This window comes from Phacochoerus africanus, chromosome 10, assembly GCF_016906955.1.
Source record: "Phacochoerus africanus isolate WHEZ1 chromosome 10, ROS_Pafr_v1, whole genome shotgun sequence".
In the NCBI taxonomy this organism is placed as follows: Eukaryota; Metazoa; Chordata; class Mammalia; order Artiodactyla; family Suidae; genus Phacochoerus; species Phacochoerus africanus.
Window position 1 is genome coordinate 94969038 of NC_062553.1, and position 22376 is coordinate 94991413.

General features: G+C 35.8%; 1 long non-coding RNA gene across 1 annotated transcript; it reads left to right on the forward strand.

Annotated features, from left to right (window-relative positions):
- The first annotated feature begins 13737 nt into the window (after positions 1–13737).
- On the forward strand, positions 13738–18329 carry LOC125138155 (uncharacterized). The gene is made up of 2 exons (XR_007137587.1): positions 13738–14040; positions 18156–18329. It is a non-coding gene; the product is annotated as an uncharacterized LOC125138155 (long non-coding RNA).
- Positions 18330–22376: the final 4047 nt, after the last annotated feature.

Sequence of the window (22376 nt, forward strand, 5' to 3'; positions counted from 1 at the left end):
GTGATAATAGCAAAGAGTCAGAAGTAAAATGTTGGTATATGACAACATATCAAAAATAGATAAGTCAAAAATAAATAAGATATGGTAATTTACTAAAAATTATGTGAAGGGTGTAATAAGTAATCCAGTATTTATTACGGTAAGGACCCACCTTAAACCTTGCATAATTATTGTTTAAAAAGCCAATACCAAACTACATCATTGTGTGTGTGTGTGTGTGTGTGTGTGTGTGTACTATATATAAGTAGAAAATCCTTAAAATCTCTAGAGGGGATAAATATAGTTCATATACAATGATATTTAACACTATTAGAGGCATCTTTGTGAAAGAGAAAACAGATTAATACAAAGACTGGGACAACCAAATGACTCAAACCTCCTACCATCAACTCTAAAATTTAGAAAGTATAAAGGAATGTCTTCATAACTTGATCAAAAATGATGCCCTACCTCAAACACAGTACTGAGGGAAACCACTATGTGAAGTACGGGGCACTTCCTCATGCACTGTTCTCAGAGACAACACTGGAAAAAAGAACAAATTTAAAAAAAATGAAAAGATCAAGGAAAAGGAAGAGGAAAAGAAATATACTGGAAACAGGATATTGAAAGGCAAAGCAGAGAATCTAGCTTGTCCAGGCAGTCTTGGTTTAGACTTGTACTGACATAATTTTAATAGTACATCACTCATTCTCAAAGATGCCCTACTTGGTCTAATAAAAATAAAATGTCACAAAGGTACTACATGAAAAGATCAGCCAGTCCACACTGGAAGGGAAAGTCAGAGGACTTCAGGGAGGATGTCTCCTAGGAGGGAAAAAAAGAACTGATGTTTTACCTTTAAGAGGGAAATTTATAGTATTTTAGTTCAATCAGAATATTTGAGGCTGAATAAAACGTCAGCTATCAGGTCTAGGGAAAATGAAATAACTTCCAAAAAAGATGAGGCATATAACTGGAATACAGTGATTCAGCTATAAATAGTAGGTACAAAGTTATACAATGTAAACACTAAGTGACTTGATTTTTTTAAAATTCTAATTACAGAGAAAGTATTGCAGGGGGAAGGATGTATGTAAGAAAGCTTAAACTTTATTTTCCTTTTTATGAAGATATAACTTTATACTTGGAGAATATAAATTAAAAGTATAAATAAATTATTTAAAATTACTGAGGTAAGTATTGAAAGAAAAACAAAATGACAGAAGTGACTAACTCCAAGAAGCAGGATGCTGTGGTGGGGAAGAGTAGGTCAACAGAACATTCTTTCTCATTATTGTCATTTTAAACTATGGACAGAGGATAGTTTGATAAAAATAAATATTAAAATAAGAAACCTGATTTTATGAGCTCATCCTTTAATTAAGCTACCTCATTTACCCAGAATGCCTTACCACATATTTATCATTATCTAGACACTCTTTAAGAATAAATTCAAATGCTGTTCCTTCCTTGAAATTGTTCTTCATCTTGTAGGCAATTAGTTTTATACTACTTTACACTGCCACAAACTTGCTTATTGTTTATTTTGATTCATTTTTTACAATATCTTGTAATTAGGATATACATGCATATATATTTACTGCCCCCGTTCCCTGCCTCTGGTCAAATTATGACATGTTGAGAGTGTGTGTTAGTGTTCTGTTGCTACTGCAAAATATTACCACACACCTCGTGATCTAAGCAACAAAAATTTATTCTCTTCTGGAGTCCAAAATCAGTCTCAGAGGGCGAAAGTCAAGGTTGTTGCAAGGAAGGCTCCTTCTGGAAGCTTTGAAGGAAGAATCCATTTCCCTGCCTTTTTCAGTTTCCAGCAGCCACTTATAGTTCTTGGTTAGTACATTAGGGGTCCCTTTCTCCATCTTCAAGGCCAGTACTGTAGCATCTTCCCATTCTTCTCCCTCTCCCTGCCCTCCCCTGCTATGCACATTGACACACACATACACCACCTCTGCTTCAATCTTCACATCTCCTTCTCTCACTCTCACTCTCCTGCCTCTCTCGTTGGGTCCACCCAGAAAATCCAGGCCCATCTGAAGATCTTTAACTCAAACACCTCTGCAAAATCCATTTGCCACACTGTCCCAAAGTCTGTAGATACTCAGTTTTTGTTTTATTCAGTCTTTGTTCTCTTGGTTTTTCAACTTTGTAGGTTTCTATTGATAAATCCTCTAGTGCAGATACTCTTTTAGCAACCATGTCCAGTCTACTAATAAGCCCATCAAAGACAGTCTTCATTTCTGTAACAGCATTTTTTGATCTCTAGCATATCTTTTTGGTTGTTTCTTAGATTTCCATCTCTTTACTTATATTGCCCACCCATATTTATCTATCAGAGCCTTCCACATATTAGCCACAATTGTTTCAAATTCTCAGTCCAATACTTTCAATACCCTGTGTCTTGTTCTTATTCTAGTTTTGTCTCTTCAAATTGTATTTTTTGCCTTTTGACTTATGTTCTAATTTCTCTCCGTAACCAAATGTGAGGTACTGAGTAAAAGAAACTATTATAAATAGGCCTTTATTAATGTATTGTTTAGGTGGAGAGGGAGGAGAAGCTTTCTATGGACCTATGATGAGGTTTCAGTCTTTTATTTTTATTTTTTAATTTTTTTATAATGATTTTTATTTTTCCCATTATAGCTGATTTACGGTGTTCTGTCAATTTTCTGCTGCCAGCAAGGTAACCCAGACACACATACATGATATATTCTTTTATCTCACATTATAATGCTCCAGTCTTTTAGTGAGCCTGTGTTACTAGACTATGAACCTCACATATTTCTCAGGTTTTTTTTTTTTTCCATACCCCCAGCTGCCACCACCCTGAGTGGGAGAGGATGGCTAGAACTGACTGAATCTGGGCATTTCTCTTCTCGTAGAACCACTAATGATACCCCAGAAGGTTGGGATCTGGTTAGCTAGGTTCTCCTGAGGACGGTCCTTGTTAAGAACAACAGAGTGCATTCGTATATTTCAAAATTCTTCCTTTCTTCTCCTCTTACTAGAAGCATTAAGAGATTTTTCTCTGATGTTTACTATAAGAATATGACCAAGCTCCTGGAAGTAAATCTCACAGATTATGATAGCCCTCCTCTAACTGGGTCCTCCTGGAGTCTTTAATGCTCAGAGTTGTCCATATTGACTGTGTAGAAGTTTTAAACTCATGTCATCTTCAAAACACAGTTTGGCCTCAGAGGATTCTATGAAATATGAGGTGAAACATCAAGATTGGACATACAACAATTCCAAATCCCACTTCAAGAAACACACCCACAATATGACTGTAAAACAAGACTGTTCTAGATGAGGTATTTGAAGATCGATTGAGAAGAGAGAAATAAGCTGATGGGCGGATTCTAATCCACAAAGAAAAAATTATAATTAAAAATTTTTTGATCTGGGATCTCTGGATAGGCTTCAGATGTTTCTGTAATCTCTCTTACATTTTAAGCAAAGTGCTTATTAACATTTTTCTAAGGGGAAGTATTATGTCCATCAGATACACAAATGGACCTGAAATGTAAGCCAACAAAACTACTACCGCAGGAAGAAAATAAGAGAAAAAGCTATAACAAGACAATATCTAAGATAAAGTTTCTTTCCCTTATGACTATACATCCTACTAACTATCATATACACAAATCTGTGGATTTATGTAAGGTAGTAAGGATAATGGAATCACTTTTTCAAATATTTAGTGCTTTGACAACAATGGGACTCACTGAATATCAGAAGTATATTTCCTAAATGAAGGAAGCTCATTGTAGTAAGTTTATTGCTAAATCTCAAATTCTATTTTTTGTTGTCACTGATATGATTATTACTATTCTGCTATAGTACACAAACTTGAGTTATTATTCATAGAAATTTTAAGATCTAAGTTTATTATGCTATTGCTCATACAAATATGCAAAAGTAATATATAATTGCTACTGATTCAAAGTCTATTCCTATGCAAAAATTCATGTTTATTGAAAATTATAATGCAAATTTAAGTTATGCAGCTCTGCCTTGTGCTTCTTTAGTAACTGAGTGCTTTTTTTTGTTTTTTGCTATAAATGTCTACATAAATTAGAATAATTTCTCTATATTTTATCCATAAATGCCTCCATAAAGTGTGACTAATGTTTTTAATGTGATATTCTAATGTTAGTACAAAAGAGAATCCAAGTAAATCCTTGTAAAAGTAAAGAAAATAACTGCCAGAGCTTTAGCACAGCCACTTTTTCATACTGTCTGAATAACACTTCTGATTCCCCAGCAATGCATTTCCAAGTTATCTGAAGTTGCTCCTGTCTGTTCAAAGTACTTAACATTTTTTTTAACTAGACTTGGTTTTCTAATCCTTTTATTGTAACTTTTGTGTCCTTTCCTCATCCTCTTTTTGAATCTCATGATGGTTTCACAAACTCTGGACAGAGTAACTCTAACGTTGTTTATAGGCTTTTATCTTCAGTGAAATTACAAAGCAGTTCAAAGCACAGAGATGCAACATAGAGAGAAACTGTCCAAAAGAGCATATCTGGCATAGAATTGTTAAACAAATGTATAAAGTAACTCCCTTGAATAGAAAAGTAAACACATAAATCACAGATCAGGGCAAGGAATTAATTAATACTTAATTATTTCTAGAACATTTGAGAAGAGGATGTTTAATTAAAAATGCCTGATCTAGCCACCTAAGCCATTTCTTCAGCCACTAAAAATAAATAAATAAATAAATAAATAAATAAATAAATAATCTATAGCCCATCTATATGCTACACTGTTTAAACCACAGAGATTAAAAGATAAAAAGGCCTGCCTTGCTGTCAAATGTCCACATTTTAATAGCTTTCCATTGTGAATGGTCCCAAGTCAAGTTCCATATCATAACATAAGAGATTCTTCATGAACTGCTCCTTTTTTCATCTTGAGGATAATTTAGACTCATCACAATGCTAACTTATTTGGATTTCCAGGAACTCATATTGCCACTTTGCTCATTTATTTCTGAACAAATTCTTCCTTCCATCCAAAATGCCCTCACCCTATTCTTGATTGTGTAAAGTTGGTCTTTCTTCATAATGCTTACTTTATAAAGCTATTTCTAGCCCCATCTTTCCCTAACACAGACTGCCTCAATACAAGTGCTCTGTCTTAGACATAATGTTTACTGCATTTGGAACAGTATTATTATTTATTCATTTCTCTCTTTTTTTGGCTATATCCACGACATGTGAAAGTTTCAAGGCCAGGGATCAAACCCATTCCAGAGCAGCACTTGAGCCACTACAGTGATGCAGTGACAATGCCAGATCCTTAACCCACTGTGCCACAAGGGAAGTCCCAAGAACTCCTATTCATTCTTAAATCTACCTTCCCTTATAGATAGTGAAAAAACAGCTTAATTAGGAAATATCTTGCTTACATTTGAGTCTGAAATACTTACCAAAGTGTATAGACTATTGCATACAGTTTAAATGTATAAATAACCTTCTTGTTAAACTGAAACATTGTTCCAACTTATTTCATTTAATTATGCTCATTTTATCTAATACTTATGGAGAGCTTCTGATGTGCTTTGAAGTGTATTACTGCTCATTGTAGCAAAGGCAGATGGCAGTACAAATGGTCCTTTCTCTTTAGTATCTTCTATTAAGAACATTCTAAAAATTTTAATAAATTAAGGTTTCACAGAATTTTGAACTTATTGGAGATACTTAACTCTGGGAAAGTTTTCATTAAAAAAGAAGCAATCTACCATTATTTTGTAATATTTCTAAATGAAAGACAATCTATAAAAACAGTGAGTCACTATGCTCTACACCTGAAACTCGTACTGTAAATCAACTATACTTCAACAAAATTAAATAAAAATAAATGTACGAAAGCAACTTGACATCAAATAACTTTCAAATATATTTCCTATATTATTTGTAAAATCTGGCATCTTGGCAATAAACTACAAAACCTAATTAACAAGATCAATATCAAAATATCAATATCACATATATCAAAATCAAAGGAGGTAGTCACAGAATTCTTGGGAAGTTTTATTAGTTCAACACCTAGTCACTCACAATAACAATGACAGCAATATAACTTTTCTCAGCCTTGTGTGTGAAATTCCAGGAGGTACTTATCTTGATTTTCAATCTCCGGGGTTTCCCAGGCCTGCACAGAATGTGCTGAGTCTTCAGAGCATTTTCCTACCAGAGCCACTATTTTTTTCTTTATACCATTTCTGGTCCTGTCCCATGGTTGTTCTGTCTTTTTTTTTTTTGCTTCCAGTACCTAGGAGCAACATACCATGTAGATGACAGTGTCAGTCTAGGTTCCTCTCCACCAGGGACATTCATGAGGCTTTTCAGCTTCTCCAATGTCCCTGGAAGAATGGAGACTTTATATTTACTAGTCTTTATGCTCTTGTTTTTATCCTCCATTGGCTTTCCAAAGACACATAAACTGATTCTGTTATCCAACCCTATTTCCTCCTGGTATTATTGAACTAGTACCATTTACTTCTTTCAAAGATTATACAGATTTTCTCCAGGGCCCTATTGCATATGCTTGAAAAGAATGATTACTATTTGGAAACAACACTATTGCTAGCCAGAGAGTTAAAGATCTTTATTTTATTTTATTTTTAACCTCCAAATTTATCCTATATTTTGTGACAGCCAAATTAGATTTTAGCCCCAATGGCTGAGCTCCTCTTGGGGATAGTACAGTGTCTAGTAGATTTTAAATGTCAAAGGACAGTTCATCAGAATACTCTCAGACATCTTTCTTCAAGCACTGAATTTGGACAAAGGATAAAATCAATGTCAAATGTCTATTTTTTCATGGACTTCATTCAAAAACTGGGACAGGAATGTAGACTATGGAGACAGAGGAGACTAGAGGGCAAAGAACGCTTAAAGCATTTTTAGTTAAGCACTTGGAAGTATGAGCTCATGGCTCTGTGCACCCCGAGGACCCCTCAGCTGTGTATTAATAACAGATTGAGCAGTGCTGAATTTCAGGATAAATCTTTATTCAGCTCACTAAAAGTAGGGTTGCAAGCCAACTGAAATTAAAACATACCTGTCCAACACCAAAGATTTTTCTGTATATCCAAGGAATTAAAATGATCTGCACATAGAGATACTACAAACTAATATTCTATTGTCTTTGAAATAAACTGAGGTCTCTATAACAAACAGCATTAAAATGACTTTCATCAGTAGGCTTGGCCTGAAGAAAAGATGGTGGGGAGTAGGGCTGACTCCTGTCTTTCAAACCACCCAGACAGATGCTGAACTTAAAAAAAAAATAAAATTACACTTAAAGAAATTGCCCATTACATATATCTTTCGTTCAATGCCTTAAGATGCTGGGTAAAAAAATACTCCTGCTTCAGGGCATGCTATAACAAATCAAGAACCATAGAAACATTGACCTTGCTAGGTCTTTCACCTGTAGTCAGTTAATTGTAACTAAGATGACCTCGTATCCTAGTTTAGCAAGAACAATCCAGTTTATACCAGTTGTCTTGGCACAACAGCCCCTCTTTCTCTTGCAAAGGTACCACAGTTTGAACAGTAATGCTAATCCCTTTAACTATGACAGATAGATTAATTTACTATTTTCAAACACAGTATTAACTGCCAATGTCCTTTGATTTGCACTGACATGGCAATGTTAAACTTTTATTGGCATGTGAAGGACAACTCCAAGATTTAGAGAAAAAGTGCTCTCTGATACACACTAATTACAATATTCAGAACTCTCTGTGCTTTATTTTTTAATAAGTAAGAGCTCACTCTCATAATTATTCAACAAACATTTTATTATATTTGTCATAAGGGGATTTTACAGTGAGTCCTGAAGGCACAAAGATTTGGGGACTGACCCTCTCCTGGGGCAACTGTTTCTGGTGGAGGAGGCTGATAGGGAAATAACCAATTACCTACAGTATCACTGCTATGATTAAAGTATGCACAATTTGCTCACGGTTTGAATATAGGCAAGAGGTACCTATTATAACATGAGAAGGAGGTAGTGCTATAGGGAAGGCTGCTCAAGGGAAATAACCCCGAGAGGAAAAGATAAGAATTCCCTAGGCACATAAAGAAGAATGATGCAGGAAAGACATTCCAGGCAAAGGATTAGCCAATAAAAAGGCATCAAGAGGAGCCTATGTGGACTGGTAAGAAAAAGAGCCTATGTAAGCAAAGTGCCCATCATGAACCCTGAATTAACGGGCACCCTTTAATTACAAACAACAGCAACTGACCCTCTTACTTGAGCAAAAATAGTAACAACAAAAGTAACTGGAACCATATGCTATTTCTCTCAGAATCAAGGTAAAAGCTGAGGACCTAATTCTCAGAAAAGAGCTAGGATAAGGTAAAAGGGTTTAATGAGAGGTCAGAGGTAACCAGAACCAAATAGCACTGGGAGTCTGGATTCAATTGCTTTAACTCTTTTCCATTCACTTCTCTTAAAATCTGAATTTCTAGATAGTAGAGAATGGCTTCACTAGTGTGTGTCACGTGGCCAAACTAAGTGACACCAAGTAGGCTGCATGCATTGTGGGAGGAGCAATCACAGAAGAAAAATCAACTTGCCTTTGCCAGGCAAGTGGGAATTAATGTTGGTTTGATGAAAACTACAGATTCCCTCCTTTGTGGGAACAAAATAAATTTGGTTTAACATCTCATGGGATATGTGTCTCAAGACAGCCTGAAGGGGCAAATCACAGAGGAAAATTGAAACGCTGTTACTTGACAAGGGAGGATTAATGCTGATCTTATGAAAACTGCAGATTCCTTGCTTTATGGACACACTACAAAGTTTAAAAGTCCATACCATAGGAACTGGGACATAAAGGGGACACATGGTACCTCTGTGTTTTAGAAAAATCTCTGTGATGGCAGGAAAGAAATATTTTGTCAGCTGTCAAGAGTCAAGGAAGGACAAAACAAGATAGTTAGAACCAAAGATTCCTATAAGAAAGAAGAATATGAAAATATATGCTCATAGATGAGACCCCATTTCCTCATATGCAGACATTATCTATAAGTTAATGAATTTCTTAGGATAAAATATATGGATATAGATACAGAGGTTACATGCACATGTATACACATATAACCCATATATTATACACACATACTCCATTTCATTACGAAATTTAGTCATCTGACATCATGAACAACTTTTCAAATTTTACATTTTCAAATTGGAACACAGAGATGACACAATAGGCAATGTGATGAAATACTGCCAAAAACAGTTTTAAAGAACAACATTTAGATACATATTGGTCAAACTAGAGCTGCATTCAAGAGAAACATAAACTGAGAAGCAAAGAGATGCAAAATATAAAAGATATCAAATTTTAAAGTCATTGTGTTTACAATTGTGAATCATGTATACTATACTACCTTCTTTTTTTTTTTTTTTGTCTTTTTGCTATTTCTTTGGGCCGCACCCGTGGCATATGGAGGTTCCCAGGCTAGGGGTTGAATCAGAGCTGTAGCCACAGGCCTAGCCAGAGCCACAGCACCGCGGGATCCGAGCCACATCCGCAACCTACACCACAGCTCACTGCAACGCCGGATCGTTAACCCACTGAGCAAGGGCAGGGACCGAACCCGCAACCTCATGGTTCCTAGTCGGATTCGTTAACCACTGCGCCACGACAGGAACTCCCATATACTACCTTCTTAAAAATAAAACTAAAAAATGTCCATATTAAAAAAAAAAGAAAATCCCATTTTGATAGGTAACCTTGTAAAAATAAAACATTAATTTTTTTCTGCTTCCCCAAAGGTTAAATACATTCAAATTCTCACGGGTACAAACTTATAATTTTTACAGAATTGGGCAAATGAATTATAATACCTAAAAATAAGTCAAAGTCATGGTCACTACTCCCTGTATTTCTCTTCTGTTAATGACACTCTTTTGAACATATATCCTGTGTCTTTTATCTTTTTGTTTAAAGTATGGGTAATTAGGGTTATGGTATGTCAATGTAGAAAAACAAAGGTCTCAAATTTTAACATTAGCAAATGCATGAAATCTATTTCAGCAGCCAAATGACTTAAATCTGAGTAATTCTATTTGCTAAAATTTTTTGGAGCGACTAACTATTCGACTCTGCTGGCTATTTCATTATTTCTTGCTATATGTATTATATATTAATTGTATACATATAACATTTGTATGTATATGCATATATTTCTTAGAGACTCTTTCTCTCATAAAATTTTCTGCTTATAAAACTGATGTGCTCATAGACACCAGATCACAAATTATGCTTGAATCATGCACAACATTATTCTGAATAAGCTAATAGAACATAAGAGGAAGGGGGAAGTAGAAGAAAGTGCCCTAAGAGTGAGAAACATTCTCTTGTTGTTTGTATAGCATGTAGTACACTCATACTTATCAATAAGTTCAGGAATATTTCCCTATATTATGCCACCTTTTCACTTTAGATCCTCAAATCTTGAATCCAATAGTCATGTGGAATTCATCTAGTTTAAATACTAATCCACATTTCTGTTAAACTATAAAAGTAAGCCGAGAGCTCTCACTTACAAAATGAGAACGAGGTCTATGTAAGAACTATGTAGTTATTAAAGACATAATTTTATGTAATAAACTGCAAAATGCTTATCTGAATGTGGTTATGAGAGTGGTTTCTGGTTTGAAATGCTTCTGCTTTTTGTTCTCCTCATGTTGCCTCTTTTTAGTCACATGTGACAACTGGTCCAAACTTCTCTAATTTTAGTCCTTCCTTACTACATACACATATTAAAAGTTTTTAATCTTTAGTCTGCAATGTCTTAAAGTTTAAAAAAACTCTTTATTGCTAAAGGATCTTTTCCTTCTCTATACTAGGAAATGTCTATTCATCCAATGTCTATTGCTGCTTATTTTATTTTATTTTATTTTATTTGGCTTTGCTTTTTAGGACCACACTTGCAGCATATGAAAGTGCTAGGGGTTGATGGGGTTGAATTGGAGCTACAACTGCAGGCCTACAGCACAGCCATAGGAACTTGGATTGAATTTGCATCTGCTACCTACACTATGGCTCACGGCAATGCCCTATCTTTAACATACTGAGAAAGACCAGAGATGGAACCCACATCCTCGTGGATACTAGTCGGGTTCTTAACCCACTGATCCACAACAGGAACTCCATACTGTTGCTTATTTTTGATGTAATATTATCAAGACAACTTTACTTTTCCTTGTTACCACTACAACAATCCACCCTATCCCATCTCTTGGAATTAGATATACTTGGGTGAAGATTTTATAAGATATTAGAAACTGCTGATGTAATTTTTAGAAGGCAGTATAATTTTGAATGTGTGTGTATTTAGGAATGAAATTTTATGAGTTTCTCAATGCAAGTTTTCTAAGTTTCCCCTACAATATACTTCAGGAAAAATTGTGTAGCTTAATAACTAGCTTGAGTAGAAATTTGCATTTGGAGTTATTCAAGCATTTAGGGTTGTACTTCAGAATTGAAATAGGGCAAAAATAGAAGACAGTCATATCTATGCTATTTATTAATATGACAACAAAAATTTACAACCTAAGATACAGCAGTTAGTGGCATTTGCTTTTAGGTCACTATAACTAACCTCTTAGTATGCCTGTTAAACTTTGAAATGGGAGCCTGGATTGAACAATGGTCTTTTATGCTTGATTTCAATGTCATAAGAAAGTTTATGGAAAGGCCTCTGAATTGACATAGTGATGATTTAGATGTCAGAGGAATGCACTGTTTAAGATACATTTTGCAGAGCATTTTGTAAGCTAACTTGGAAGAATCCAAAAGCTCCCATGAAGTCACAGGCTAGAAACTGGCCTTTGGCTCTGCTCTGAAAGACTCATTCCCCTCAAAAGGCAGCTAATATTTTGCTTGATACTAGGACCTATGTTCTCTTCATTTGCTAAAATAGAATTGTGTGGTCAGCTCTTAAGATTGTGCAACCAATGGGTGAAACTATATGCTTTATCAAAAAGCAAAAAAGAAACGTGCCAAAGAGCAGAAAGACTAAGTTGTGGTGAGAATATGCTGCTGCATGACAGAGGTGTCAGGCCTCTAAGAGAGAAGCAATGGCATCTGATACATGGTTTTCAGGGTCACCACTAGGATTATCTATGTTCTTCAACTCACAAATGTGTCTGTCACTGCAGCTAACAGCACTTAAATGTGTTTTCACTAATGAGGACAGTTAAAGGGCTTGTATGTCAAGTTTCTTACCAGACATCAGCATTAAGGAGAAAAGACTTGTACATACATGTTAAGTCATGAGAAACTTTTTTACAATATGATGAATAGAACGTGAAAAATCAGGGCAGACTGCAAAAGTCTCTTCGAAATTGATGCATAATAGGATCTTTCTGAAGAAACCTAGATTCATCCACAGAAGTGAACCCTCAGATTTTTAGTATTTGCAGAGATATTCTATATATCCATATATAGAAGGCAGCATTGGCTACTCTTAGAATAACCGGGCAGGAAAGTTTTGATTGGATGTATCATTTCACATCACAGGGCTACTGAGGCTGTCCTCCCAACAAGTAAGATCCTATACGCTCAGGGCAGTCAGCTTTCCCACCTCTGATTAGAAGGCAAGCAAGCCTGGGGTCATTCAAAGTCAAAGATCACTAACTCTCTTTTAGTGTGAATAACTTTGTCCCAAATAATATCCAAGAGCTACACCTACCACTAAGTCCATAAAAATAGTTCTCAGAAGTATTTGAAAGACTCAAAAAAAAAAAAATCAATCAAAGGAACACCCATCACGCTACAAATTTTTTTTTTCTTTTCTACACTGAGATAAGCATCTTAGAGTTCACTGTTGGAAAATCTGTATCCTCATTGTCTAGTGCATACAGACCTAAGAGGAGAGGTGCTGTTTTCTGAATCATCCTGGCCACACGAGCAAGGGGTGCAGGGAGGCAGCAGATGGACCTTTTCCCTCCCTTACAGAAGCCAAAGATTCTGGATGCAGTGCACTCTGGCGACAAGGCTTCATCTTTCTTTTGGGGTCGGGGCATAGGGATGAGGTCTATTTCTTATTTAGAGGATCTGTGGAAGAAAACTAGTCTGTGCATTCTTCTGGCTCACCCAGGCACCCCTGCATTCTAATACTGCCAACCCCAGCTGTCAGGAGTTATTTATTCTTGAATTTCCAAGAAAAACCCGGATGCCTTCACTGACACAGAAGAGCTCCCATCTGGCTAGGATAGCGTAGAGAAGGTGCCACAAAGAATTTACTCAGTATTTAAGTCAATCTCCAATGGGATAGCTCAATGATGGCTTATGCCCAGGTCTGTAAAATAAGGAGTAAGAGAAGAGGACCAGGAGGTAGAAAGTCTGGACAGGGGCATAAGCAAATGTTGTTTTAAGTTTTCTCACTAGCATCATCTTAGGATGTTAGATTTTGCAAGAAGTAAAATCATTCACTCCCTGAAAGTTGGAACAATATGGTTTAAACATCCTATTTTTTAATCAACATACAGGAGAATCAACCACTCCTCTAGCAGTGGACACAGTGGTGCCTGCCCAGAACTCCTCTCTCAGACAAAAGCACGCATGCCCCCAGATGATGACAGCATTAATGGCTGATGACTCACAGCTGAGTACCTCCTACCTCCTGGTGATTGCCCTTGGCTGGAAAAATGCTTCCCCATTCCATCCAAAGTCACACCACTCTCAGGGGGGCAGTCACATCCAGTGACTAGTCTAAGTTATAGGTATGAAGGCTGAGCTCTTTTACACTAATTCAGGAAGGACTGCACTGGGTCCAGAGCTCCTCTGGAAACAAACTGAAGCCTCTGTTATAACTGTATCTAAGGCTACCTTCTACTTCTTCTTACACTGCTTCTTTTACTCTCCTATAAATTTTAGTCCCCAAAGTATTCTACAATAAACTTCCTGCATAAAAATCTACTTCTTGGACTCTTCTTCCTATTGAATTTGAACTTCAACATAAACCTGAAAGAGCTGGACCTGAAGGGCCTCTGTGTTTCCTGGTGAGTACACTTTAAAGATTTGAAGTAAGATTGAATTACCCTGAAGAGACAGGAAAGGGATATTAGAGGCTGTATGCAAAAGGGGAAGACCTGTGAGCTATTAAGAATAGCTTAAAAGAAATGTCTAGTTTAAATTTTGAAGAGGACCGCTCCTTAACATCTCAGTTTATTTTTGCTGAAAACACTATTGCTGATTTGATTCCTTGTTGAGTAGATTGCTATTTGGTAGAAATCTAAAGAAGATCTAGAACCTCCTTTAAGGTTAGAACACAGCCAAAAGGAAACTCTACAGGAGGGCACAACCAAATCCTGGTAGAACAGAGAATACTCTCCATCTCTCTCTACTCTGTACATTTGTCACTGTATATAAGGGGTGGGATTTGGTGGCATTCACAGGTAGAAGGAATATTTATGTAGGCTTCATTTGGCTATAAATAGAATTTATTGATTTAAATATGAACTGAAAATGAACCCTAATCTCCTTTTCCTTTCCAGATTTGATTCCTGAGTGAAATCATAAAAATATTTATATTTCCTTGGCAATACTTAGAACAGATAACGTGAAACATGCATTACATTTGCAGCAACAGAAGTACTTATTTCCAACTACATCAACTCTTTCTGTTGACTGTCAGCTCTGCAATCAACTTTTTTTTTTTTTAATTGGGGGTAGGGGCCTAACAGTGACCAAGATCCTTAACTTGCTGCACCACAGGAGAACACCTGCAATCAACTTTTATATAATTCCCTTTGTAGCTCTTGCTGTGAAGCTTGCAAACTACAGTTCCCATATTCTCTTGTCATCTGTCTTCAGGTTTCACCAAAGGGCAGCTCAAGTGAGTTTGAGAACAAGGAAAGAAAGGAGAAGCCAGTTCCTTTCTATGTTTGGCAACAACTTCATCAGTGGCCCTTCTAGCACCTTCTAATATTTTATAATCATTATCCTGCATTAAACTCCTCTCTGCTTGAAATATCTAGAGTGGTTTCTATTTTTTTGACTGTTACTGAATATTCATAGAGGGTAGAAGGGCTATTATTTATGAGGTTAACTCTGTCTTTCAAGAAGATATTTTGGCCTATTAATGGACCTTGACTTTTTATAACATTATTGCAATTTCCAATTTACTGACCTCAAAGAAATCATTGAACTTTTCTGAGATCTTGTTTTTTTAGGAAAATGCAATGCAGGGCTTGAACTTCATAAAATTTAAGGAAGCTCTTGACTTTAAATTTTATGAATCCAAGGAAACTACTGGGTTTTCACTAATCCTTAAAGTTTTCTTGTTTGAAGGTCAGGCTCAAAAAACAATGGTAGAAGTGTCAGATGGTTATGGACTTACAGTATAATTATTTGGAGAATGCTTGGTATTTTTAACTCGTGTCAGCAAGCAGTTTATCATACGACAGCAGCAGGGAATCAGAAATGTACTACATTTTAAAGTTATCATAAAGTACTTTACAAATTCAATAATAAGGGATTCCTACTTGTTTGACACATAAATTTGAGCTGTGCATTTTCCCCTAAAAGCCTAAAGCTAACAGAGTACAGTATTGACACTATATTCTAAGAAACTCTTAAGAAGTAGCTAATCTTGCAATAAATAGAAAATGATTCATTGGTCATAGACAGTAACTGATGTAACTGATAATCAAGATATGTACAAATGTCCTTCATAGAAAATAATCTGTTATGTGAATGCTAACAACTTAGATATTAACAACTCAAAAAATACTACTGCTGTCATTTAAATACATAACAAAATGTGTCCTAAATCTGCAATTTGTTAAGCATACATGTTTCAGAGCCACAGAAACTGCTGGGATCATGCTCAAGTCATGCATCTAGTGAGAGATCTTTCTTAGCTTCCTAACTACAAGGCTTCACCCTCATCAACTATCTTTTGTTTAAACTGTAATCATGCAAAATTACTGGGAGTGAAAGCTTTTGTTACTGGCAGTCACAGAATAATGTACAATATTGGAAAGGCCTTTGCCATTTCCCCAATTGACGTTCCAAGTCAGGATTGCATTTGAATCTATCATTGTCACCTGGTTGTCACAAAGAGTCAAACATAAGCTGTGCATTTTAAATACCATTGCTACATATGCTGTTTTGTCTGTTTCAGCAAAGTAGCATACACATGTCTGAATTCATCACACATCAAGACAATGGTTTCAAACCTTCAAATTTGTGTTCAGAATATGCATGAATCACCTTAGAATTAAGCAATAACATTCCTAAATATAAGAAGTGATGTTACCTTAAAATTAATTGATCTTCAGTTTATTTTGGAAGCTAGCCATTTATCCATACTAATTCTTTCTTAAACCATATGGTCTGAATTTTGAAATTAAGACTGTTTATAAAATACAAGATTTATAATAGCTATTTCCTGAAATATTATGCACTGTTAAACAATCTCTACTAAACTCAGAAAAAATGGAATTATTCTAAAATAATATGCACACTTCAATTGTCATATATAATGACAGATTCTAAAATTATGCAAATTACAATATGAGCAGGTGCATATAAACAGCACAGGCTAAGCATGGAACTGCATTATTTAAGTATCACAAACATTCATATTTATCTCTCCATTAATTATAGATTAAAAAATGATCTTATACAAACTCTAGTGAAGTATTCTGTTATCTCATATACCTTACAGGCAAAATAAAGAAAGATTCTTATTTCAGTGTATTAATTATCTATTATTACCTAACAAACTACCCCCAAACTTAATAGTTTAAAACAAAAATTTTTGTGGGTCAGAACTTCAGGCACAGCTTACTTGGATCTTTAATACCAGGGTATTTCACGGACTACAGTCAAAATGTTTCTGGTCTGTAGTCATCTTATGTTTTGACTGGGGAAAGATTCTCTTCCAAGTTCACATAGTTGTTGGCAGGACACAGTTCCTCAGGGGTTCCTGGGCCTCACTTCCTTGCAATCTGTTGGCCAGAGAACAACCTCAGATTCTTGCCACAAAATGTTCTCCAGAATGACAGCTTATTACATCAAAGCATTCAAACCAAGAAGGCAAAAGAGAGATTCCTCTAGCAACACTGAAGTCACAATCTTTTGTAACCTAGTAATAGTAGTAACAATTGACTGCTGCTATATTCTACTGGTTAAAAGCAGTCCCTCAAGGGACATAAGGATATATACATATATATATCAAATCAGAGCTACAGCTGCTGGCCTATATCACAGCCACAGCAATGTGGGATCCAAGCTGCATCGGCAACCTACACCACAACTCACAGCAATGTTGGATCATTAACCTACTTAGCGAGGCCAGGGATCGAAATCACATCCTCATGGATACTAGTTGGGTTCATTGCCGCTGAGCATAGGACCTCCTATATTTTTTAACAATACTCCCTTCCCCTTTTGAAAATCAATCTTTAAAATATGTTTTCCAAACATTAGCTTCTCCAGGTAATATTTCCCTACTATTTACATCAGAACTAAAGCCAGGAGGGCAATGCAAAAATATTCCTCCTCCATTAGAAATGGAAGCATATTTAAAGGAAAACTATTTCATCACCCTGGAGATAAAATAATCCCCAGAATAAGTAACCAAACATGTTTATAAGCAATGAATAATATATATTTTCACTTCACGTGCTTGAATTATTATTTCTCACTCAATATAGTAGATAAGGGAAAACTGAACCTTAATCCCCAATATCCATGATTCATTTTCTGATAATAAAATTACGTATTTAAAGAGGTATGTACTTTTTCAAGTTAACAGAACATTATTAGTACACTTCACAATAGAAACAAATTCCATATTCCAATCTCTTTTTAGCTTATGTAAACGACTGATAAGAAATGGATTCAGTATAATGAGTTATCAACAATGAATAAAACATTGAAGACAATGTGTGGAAAACATACATAGTCAGTATCTAATGTAATATTGTTTCCCAATTGTAAAATAGCTGAGAAAACTTGTTTAATGTTAAGAAAAGATATATAAGGCCTAAAAGCATTAAATAGGTAACAAGTCACCTGTTGTTGTTCATGTGTGTTAGCACAGATGGGTTAAAGCCACATTAATTTCAAGAAATTTCATAATGTGTTATCTGTGTATTTCCTCTAGGGCCAAAATCTATATTCAGATGCTGCCATTTTAAGAACAAGAAGAGCAGAACGAAGCAGCAGATGAAAAAGCATGAAAGAAAAAGCATTCATCACAGAGAGTGTTCTCCGGTGCTCACCTTCCTCCCTCTGTGGTTTCAAAGTCACAGATTTTCTCTGCACTCAGCCAGGTGTGGTATGGAAGTTTGCAGATTAGCAAACTTATCTGTAAAATAATTGTTTTCTTCAACATAAACTGAAACATACACTCTGTTAACATACAAAGATATGCTGATTCCCATTATAAAATATATTTCTATAACATGAGAAAGATATAAAATATTCTTCTGTTTAATTACAATGTAAATGAATTATTTGGCTAAAAAGTGAGCAAAATATTTTGCTGTTTGACATTCCTTCTCTATCTACATCCTTTGAGGTTTTTCCCTTGGAAAATTTAACATCAACTTTTCATCTAATATTTTCTCTTTTAACTCGGTACTCTATTATACTCTTTTTCTTTTGTTTTGTTCTTATTATTGTTTTTTAATGATTTTTATTTTTTTTCATTATAGTTGGACTACAATGTCCTGTCAATTTCTACTATACAGGAAAGTGACCCAGTCACACACACACACACACACACACACATACACATATACATTCTTTTTGTCACATCATCCTCCATCATGTTCCATCATAAGTGACTAGATATAGTTCCCTGTGCTATATACAGTAGGATCTCATTACTCTTTTTTTTAAATTTTTATTGTCAATATCAGGCTCCAGTGAAATGGGATTTCTTTGCTATCCTGTTCTGCTACCCCCTTCACTTTATCTTTGAGGAGAAAGGCTGTTTGTTATTTGTCAGATTCAAAGACAGATTAGGATTTCAAACGTATAGAATGATGGATATGGCTTAACCTTCCTATTTCCTAGAGCCTGGAGACACAAATAGGCTGGAGGCTCTCCTGCTACTTCATGAAAGCACCATCATCTCTCTGATTTTGTCACGTCACTGGCACTTATTTCCTCACTCTGCCCATTCTCTCTCCCAGGCAACTGGGACTGTCAGGTGGACAGCCGAACTGCACCTCTGCTCAGGACATGCCTAGGCAGGAATGCTTGGGCAAGAGGCTCTAGACATGGAAGAGTTCTCTCTGATCTTCTGGGTCTCTTATGCTTTTACTTCACTCTTCTTTGTAGATTTTTACTGTCTTTCCTTCCTCTAAAGTCACAGGATCCATCTTATTTTAAGATGCAAGCTTAGAGACAGTTAAGATCAATCAAATTATTCAGCCTGCTTTTGTTCTGAGCCCTAGCTTGTTTCTAACATATATTTAAAAAAAGAAAATCCGGAGTTCCCATTGTGGCTCAGTGAGTTAAGAATCCTACTAATATTCATGAGGATGCGAGTTTGATCCTGGGCCTCACTCAGTGGGTTAAATGATCTGGCATTGCCACAAGCTGTGGTGTAGGTGGCCGATGTGGCTCAGATCTGGTGTTGCTGTGGCTGTGGTGCAACTATGGCTCCAATTCAACCCGTAGCCTGGGAACTTCCATATGCCACAGGTAAGGGCTTAAAAAGACAAAAACCAAAATCCTCCATGTGGTCCAACTGACCTCACCATAAAGCTGTAGAGTGTGATTTCTGGCATGTGATTCTTCATGAGAATAGCTCTGATTCCTAGGAAAGGTACTTGCTATTCATTTTAACATACACTTTTATATTTTTATAGCTTACTGTTTACTTACAAAGTTGCATTAATTTCAGGCATGCAGCAAAGTATATCAGTTATGCATATATGTACATCCATTCTTTTTCGGATTATTTTTCCATACAGCTTACCACAGTACTGAGTAAATTTCACTACTATGCAGTAGGTCCCCGTTACCCATCTATTCTACATTCAATAGGTTGTACATATCATTCCTAACCTCCTAATTTATCCACACCTCCCATGCTTCCCCTTTGGTAAACATAAGTTTGGTTTTGAAATCTTAGAGTCTGTTCTGTTTTGTAAATTCTATAATATTGTTCCTATTAGATTCCACATATTAGTGATCTCATGTATTTGTCTTTCTCTGTCTGACTTATTGCACTTAGTATGATAATTTCTAGGTATATCTGTATTGCTGTGAACGGCGTTATTTCATGATTTTTTTTAAGGCTGAGTAATATTTCATTGTATATATGTACCACATCTTCTTCATCCATTCCTCTGTTGATGGACAATCTGGTTGCTTCCATGTCTTGGCTACTGCAAACAGTACTGCAATGAATACTGGGAGTGCATGTATATTTTCGAATTATGTTTTTCTCCAGATAGATGCCCAGGAGTGGGATTGCTGGATCATATGGGTAGTTCTGTATTTAGTTTCTTAAGAAGGCTCCATACTGTTCTCCATGGTAGTTGCACCAGCTTACATTCCCACCAACAATGTGGGAGAAAACAAGAGTTCCCTTTTCTCCATACCCTTTCCAGCATTTATTGTTTGTAGAGTTTTTGATGACAGCCATTCTCACTGGTATGAAGTGATACCTAAATTGTAGTTTTGATTTTCCTTTCCCTAATAATTAGTGATTTGAGCATCTTTTCATGTGTCTACTAGCCATGTGTCTGCCTTCTCTGGAGAAATGTCTGTTTAGATCTTCCGACTATTTTTTCAATTGGGTTGCCTTTATTTTTAAATATAAAGCTGTATGATAAGATATTTTGGAGATAAATCCCTTTTTGGTTGCTTTGTTTGCAAAGATTTTTTTTTCCCATTGTGTGGGTCATCATTTTGTTTTGCTACTGGTTTCCTTTGCTATGCAAAAAAACTTTTTAGAACACTCTCTAACACTATACACAAAAATAAACTCAAAATTGATTAAAGACCTATATGTTAGACCAGATAATATAAAACTCCTAAAGGAAAACATAGACAGACTACTCTTTCACATGAATCACTGAAATATATTTTTTAATAAAAGTCTTTTTATTTAATAATTTTATTTAAATTTTTTTATTTCCCCAGTACAATTTTTTTCCTACTGTACCGAATGGTGACCCAGTTACACATACATGTATACATTCCTTTTTCTTCCATTATCATGCCCCATCATAAGTGACTAGACATAGTCTTCAGTGCTACACAGCAGGATCGCATTGGTAATCCGTTCCAAAAGCAATAGTTTGCATCTATTATTTTTGATCTACTGCCTAGGGTAATGAAAATAAAAACAAAAATACAAAAGGAAAGGCAGTTTTTAAAGGACAGATTGTAGCCTCCTGATTTTTCTCTTTCCCCCCTCTCCCTCTGTCTTGTCACTTCTCGATTTTAAAAATATACACAGCATAGTTGTACAAACACATATTTTACAGATGATTTATTTTCATAAATATTACATATATTTTAAAATGCATTTATATATGTGTATTATATGTAGAATATATGAAAAAATATAGTGTATCTCTCTCTATATATATATATATACATATATATAAATTAGATGTACATGGTCCTTTTAAAAAAATCTTACATAAATGCTCAAGAAATAGATGAGTTTGAAAAATACCAGGGAAGGTTCACATTAGCTGGCGTCATAGTATTTAAACATTCAATGACCTACAAGTAAAATAACATGTCTACTTTAATAAACGAAAAATGAACAAAAAGATGATTTCACAACTACGACTCTATACTAGCCATATAAAAGTAGACTCAGAAGACACTCATTACCCTCAAGAAGAGGACAAAGGACTCTTGGGATTACTAAACCTCATAGAGAAACTGATGATAAAAAACAAATCTGGAGTTCCCGTTGTGGCGCAGTGGTTAACGAATCCGACTAGGAACCATGAGGTTGCGGGTTCGGTCCCTGCCCTTGCTCAGTGGGTTGACGATCCGGCGTTGCTGTGAGCTGTGGTGTAGGTTGCAGACGCGGCTCAGATCCCGTGTTGCTGTGGCTCTGGCGTAAGCCAGTGGCTACAGCTCCGATTAGACCCCTAGCCTGGGAACCTCCATATGCCACGGGAGCGGCCCAAGAAATAGCAAAAAAAAGACAAAAAAAACCCCAAAAAAACAAAAAACAAATCTGACAATACTGCTTTTACCTCAAGGCTGTACCTGGGTGCCCACCATAAAATTGTTCCTGATGCTCCGTCAGACGGAACTGGAAACTCTCTTGACTTTGGCCCTTTTTGAACCATGTTTTATATACACACACACAAACACACACACATATATATATATATAT